Below are 6,417 nucleotides of genomic sequence, written 5' to 3'. Positions count from 1 at the left end.
AACTGCTGGCTAATGAAAAATTTACTAATAGAATATGAAATGCTCCTTCACTAACGAAATGTAACTAGTGGCAGCAATAGGCTGAATAGAGAAGAAAGTCAGCCTTCTTACTTAAATAAGGAACTCCATTTGCTTTGGGATGCTCCTATCTACCACCAGGACTTAGCCTCTTGTACCTTGACCTGCTGTCTCTCCTTTCCTTTATAGGCTGCAGGTTCACATCACCCCTTGTTGCCTCCAATACTGGAGACTGCCACATAAGCACCTACCTTGATTCCTCTACTCAGATTGGTCACTCCACGGATGATCCTACTCATTTCTAAGACATAACTCCCCATTACAGCCAGCCTGTACCAACATTGTCAAATTCACGTGATCTGCTGTGTCTTCCCTCTTCCCTTCTAAAGAGCTTCTCTCCCCATCATCAACCCCCAGCTTTCACCCATTCTCTTCAGATCTTTCCAGACCTACTGGAAAAAAAAATTAGTTTCCTTCACCTTTAAATTCCTTTTCTGAACTGTCTCTCTCTGCCTGTACAGCTAAAGCTCCTTTTTCCCTTCCCTTTACCACCATTGATTTTTCTTCTGTTTCAGTTAATTCTTAAGCCTTTCAACTTGAATTCAGTTTTCCTTGCACCACCTAAAATGTTATGATTTATAATTTCATGCTGTCAAAGTCCTAGGGCCTTTCTTCCATGCTTCCTCTGTTTCCTAAACTCATTTGATTTGCCTCCTGTTTCCTACACCATCAGCTGTCCCTCAGCTTTCCTTCCATTTTCTCCTGGCTCTTTCTCCTCTCTGACCACTTTGACATCTCCCCTCTCTGTGTTTTTCATCCTCTTGGTGCAACATCTGCTGGTGGTGTTGCAGCCGCCCCACAGTGCCACAGCTGTTACTGCTGACACGATTTCCTCCTGCCAGCAACAAGTGATCCTTTTTCCTACTCCCACTCTCAGAATGGGTTATGATAACACCCACCATCCACTTTGCTCCACTGTCACCTCATTGCAGCAGCTGTTTAAACCTAATCAGATAATTTTGCACAGCTCCAGGTAAGGAGCCATCTTATGTCAGATGTGGGGGTGAGCTCAAATCACACTGGATATATTCAGAAAGAGGCTGTCCAGGTATGCAAACTAAAGGTAGAAAATTCCCAAAGGCTGCATAATTCCTGCAAACCAATAAAACAGTTTAGGATGACCAAGGTCTTACCTAGATCTTCACCTTCACAGCGTAGCACTCCGAGTTCGGTTTGCAGCTGGTCAGGACGGTGGATGTAGGCAGCTGATGTAATTCTCCCTGTTCTTGGCTGATTTCACAGTTCAGGCTCCCGGTCATTAACCATCAACACGTACATAAAATTGACGACGCTTAATTAAAAAGCGATTTGCCTGTCCTTCCAGCAACATGAACTTCGAATCTCTTTTCACATACATTCGCACCAAAGAGATCTGCTGGTTACACGGTTTCAGTCTGCCCTCTGCTGCAGGCTCAGCACACAACTCCGTGATGCTGCTGCACGGCCTGGTGCTGCTCGTCTTCTGAGAACACTAACAGCACAGCCTGGCCGTGTCTTACAACTCAGATATTATGCATGTGAGTATATATATATTTATGTGCATATATGTATATTGGACTCAGAAAAGTTTAAGCTAGCAAAAAATAAGAGGTGCCACCAGGTGTGGCAAAGGGGGGACTTAAAAGTCTCTGGCAGGAAATACAGAGCAAAGAAACAAGAACTATGAAGGCACATCTTCAGGCAGACAGCACTGCAGTTAACTCTCCAGGTGTAAGGTAGCTGGCATTTACACCTCAGCCTCCCACCTCTCATGCTATGTACTCTCTCACTAACACATACTGAAAAGCAGGCAGACCGATGGCAAATCTTAGTTAAATAAAATAATCTGTAAATGTTGTACATCCCAAAATACAGGGCAGTCATCTACTTCAGGCAACCACTCCATTCCAGTGAAAGTCAGTGTTAGCAAAACCTCGACACATGTGCCACAAGCAAGAGCCCTCCCATCCTCTGCTTTGGCCCCAGGGTTGTAGGTCCACAGAGGAACCCACTGCCGATGTTGAAGCTGGAGGGATTCCCACTGCTGGCAATGCACTTGAGGTAGGGTGGGAGAAGCTGGAGCTCAGCCATGGCAGAGGAAGCCGTTTGCCCCCATACTGCTCATATAACAGCCCGTCGCTCTCTGCCCAGATCACACAGTCCTGCTTGTCCCCAGCAAAGACATATTTGCAGAGTGAGCCCAGGCCAGGCTGTGTCATGGGACAAAGGTTACTTGAAATCAAAGATGCTTCAGGTGGGAGGACAAGAGCTACTTGACAAGGCAGATTTCCACAACAAGACTAGTCTGGCCTTTATCACGGGACAGCGGTCACTTGAGGCCAGAGGTTACTTGAGATCACAGGACAGATGTTGCTTGAGAACAAAGGTTAGCTGAGGTCATGGGTTACATGAGGTCAGAACACAGAGGTTATGCTAGTTCAAAAGTCACTTGAGGACAAAGGTTACTCAAGATTAAAGCTTTCTTGAGGTCACAGGACCAAGGTTAATCTATGCCAAATGTTACTCAAGGTCAGTGGACAGAGGTTAGTTGAGGTCAAATGTTACTTCCAGTCAAAGGTTGAGACCACAGGTTTGTCAAGGTCAAACATTAATTGAGGTCACAAGGCAGAGGATCCTTAAGGTCAAGGGCTACTTGAGATCAAAGGACAGATGTTCCTGAATGTCAAATGTTCCGCATCGTCAGAGGGCAAGTCACTCTAGGATAAAGGTTGATGCCAGGGCCAAGTCTCTAGAGTGTTTTTGACACCTGGATGCTGTCAGCTGCCAACATGGACAACACGTGCCCACAAGCAGGGGCCAAAGCCAGCTGGGTAGCAAGGCCCATACCATGTGCTTGCTCACCACCTCAGCCTCCAAGCAGGGGAGCTGCAGGGAGCTGCCTGCTGGGAACAGCCGTTCCACTGCCCTGCCTGCCCAACTACACACCACACTTGGCTGGAAAAAGTGCACTGCTTGGAACAGGCTGCCTTCACACCAGCAAACACTCCACCAGCTTACCACCCCAAGAACAGCACTCCAGAATTCAGGAATGCTTTACCTTAAAAGTGGAAATGCAGACAGCTGTCGCTGTGCAGAACCACTGAAGGGATTAAAGGTGAAAGGGCCGAAGAGACAGAAAGCAGTAATTTGTGGTGAAGCCTTGGTGCTGACTTTGCAATGTCAGACATCTTTTCATGCTTGAGAGTAAGCAGTTTTTCTTTACAACCTGGTTAATAAAATCGGTGGCCAGCTTCTCACGAGGATGTAGAAACAGTACTCAAAAGAAAAAAAAAAAAAGGGAAAGAAGCACGATACAACAACTGAGATACAATTGAGGGTATGGGGGACTATTATACTCAATTATGGGAATTGGATGCAAGATTAAAGTCATCATTTCAGATTAACACTAACTGTATGCTTGCCAGTAAAAGTTACTATAGTTCCAAATTTGAGACCCAACCACAAAAATCTCAACCCAGCTATAATGTTTTTGAAACATTATTACATTTTTTTTAGTTTAGCAGTACTATCACGACAAACAGGTCACTTTTTTTAAAAAATAAACACTATTTCAAATATACCTTTCAAAAGTCATAGTAAACCTAAAAAGTTAGCATGTAACACTAGTCAAATGCAACAAAAACAATCCAAAATCCTCCCCATAAACAATACAAAAAAAGCAATTTGGGTGTTGTTGTGCTGTAACAGCTCATCTTTTCAAGTGCTGAAACTTTAAAAAGTTTCTTGTAAACATAAACTCTTGAAAATTCAGGCAGCTTCATTCAGCCAAAACTCAAACCCACAATTGGTCAGCTTAGTCTATTTTAATGTTCTGTTAGGATAAATACATGCCAGAAAACAGCTTCTGAGATGCAAGTCACTTCAGAACTGAATACATTTTAGAAGCAAACAAGTGCATCACTCAGCTAATGCAGACAAAAAATTTGCTTTCCAAAGAATTTGATTTTCAGCTGACAACAGGTGAGGTTGTTGCAGAATGCCAAGTTCATATACCACTTCAAAGTACTTTGAAATAGCAAAGGACTACATTCAGTGTAATTGAACCTAGATCCCACAGATCAGCCCTAAAAAGCACTTAAAATAATCCTTCATCTCATTTGGGATGATAGTAAAAGAACCATCATTAGCTGGCAAGGTCAAATTAGTAGTCAGCAAAGAAGTTGCTTTGTCACATGGACTGAAATCATACTAAAAAAGAAGAAAAAGCAGAGGAAAGACCTACTACCTCTGCAGTAGTTTGGTATTTCACTCATGATCTGCAATCAGTTTGCTTCCTAAGACCTGCTTTTCTCATTAATTGCATTGAAAGCTTTTATGCAAGACAAAATAAATGCTTGACTTCAAAGTCTCCAAAAGGTCGTGATTGTAAACTTTTCTCTCCACACAGCAACTGCAATAATCATGGTATAATACAGTCTTTTTCTTTAAAAAAAATTAAAAAAGAAAAAAAAAAGATTGACTTCTTGGAGTGTCCACAGGGACCACTTATCTGCTGTTAAAGTTAGCTGCCCTTACAATCCCTTAATTATCTTGCTACCCATGCTTTAATACACACGCTGCTGTGAGTCTCACGAAACCCAGCCTAACATAAGTTCATAAAAAACAAACTCTGAATCCAAGTTTCTGAAGGCACCACCTTACCTTTTCCTCCTCATTTAATCAGAAGAGAAATATGCTCCATCATCTTTGGAAAGAAACACAGCTACCAGGATCTGAACCTGGCTGTTACTGCAGAGCAGCTGCTGCACCGTAAAGCACCTGCACACACACAGGCCATGCTGTAGTTGATACGTCTTCATGACAGCACAAACATTCTTGGGGGCCCATAACTTATTTCCATCCTTCTCAAAATAACACTTGTCTGAAGCCAAAGGACTCAAGAGAAACACCATGAAATCAGGTTTTCTAACTGATTTTTTTAATAAACTATAGAAGAACAAGATAACATTTCAACCAAAGTCATGACAGCTGCATGCTTAAAAGCAGATACATAACATGTCTCTGGATTTTTCAGTTCTCTTTAGGAAAAAAAAAAGGAGAAAAACTGAAAGCTGAACATAATGCATAGATTTCTACACATATTCAAATAATAGCAGACTAAAGCAAGCAAAAACACAACTGGAAAAAATGTCTTGACAGTGATTCCAGATCTACAAAATTTTAAAAAGGAAATTTCAGTTCTAAGAATCTTTATGCTGAACCAAGTTACGTTTTTATACAGCATGAAAATAAGTCTTATCAACTGAGGCACTAGAGACAAAACTTACACAATAGCTCAAATGCATCTAATGTGTGAACTGAAAAACCTACAGGCCATAGCATACTAAAAATTTAGAATTTAAAGGTTGCATTAGACTTGCACTTGCTCACATTGACACAGTGAAATCAGTGGAAAACTACTGTTTTTTCAGTTAGAATAAAATCAGGTTCTGATTGTTATTTCCAGTCAGTTATCTTCCTAGCTTTTTCTCATTGTCCTCGCTTGCCCCTTATGCATTCTTATCAGGAAAAAAAATTGAGAGGTTCCTGTGCCACCCCATTCAACAGTGTTTATAAGGAAATGCAAAGCACCTGTCCTTGTGCACAGTTTTATCTACGGTGCTGCAGTCTCTTACTTCATCATGTTCCCCACATCACCGAGCTTCTACAGGCTTAATAAATTTGTTTAGAATTAGATACTCATGTTCTACAAGGAATCCTTATTTCTACCTTTCGATTCGCATTTTCTATGGGTGTTAGGGAGTATTAAAGACAAGGAGTCTTCACACAGTAACCGGAGTGATCACACAGCAGGAGGAACTTGAGACAGAAAGAAAGGAGCTCATATGGATATGAATGCTGCTTTCTTTATGAGGAAGAATATCAATGATCCAGCGAGGTTTCCACCCAGATGCTACAATAACTGGCACCTCTAAACACCTACATTAAAATATACCTCGATATCTTAATCAGGCACTTAAATAGAAAAACAAAGGAATAACTTTTAACATAGGTACTGTGGTAGTTATTCTGTAAGGCCAGAACATCTTGTATGAAGCACTCAGAAAATTAATTGTCCCACAGAATCAAATAACTCACATCAGGGGCTAAATGAATGGAGAGTCCCTCACTAGACAAGCCTGTTTTAAAAATAAAGACTGATAAATGGTTAGCAAATATTTGGTAGAAGCCATTAACCCCAAACTTAGATTCTTCACTATCTTATGTAAAATGTAGTGCAAGGCTATTAATCCCTTGAGAAGATGGATCCAAAAGTAAACATTCAATGTGCTTTAATTTACAAGATTTTCTTTTTCCCCACAAAAAAAAGTTTCACCACTGATAACAAGCTCCCTGAGG

Source organism: Pseudopipra pipra, chromosome 1 (assembly GCF_036250125.1).
Source record: "Pseudopipra pipra isolate bDixPip1 chromosome 1, bDixPip1.hap1, whole genome shotgun sequence".
Classification (NCBI taxonomy): Eukaryota; Metazoa; Chordata; class Aves; order Passeriformes; family Pipridae; genus Pseudopipra; species Pseudopipra pipra.
Note: the sequence above shows the minus strand (reverse complement) of the source record.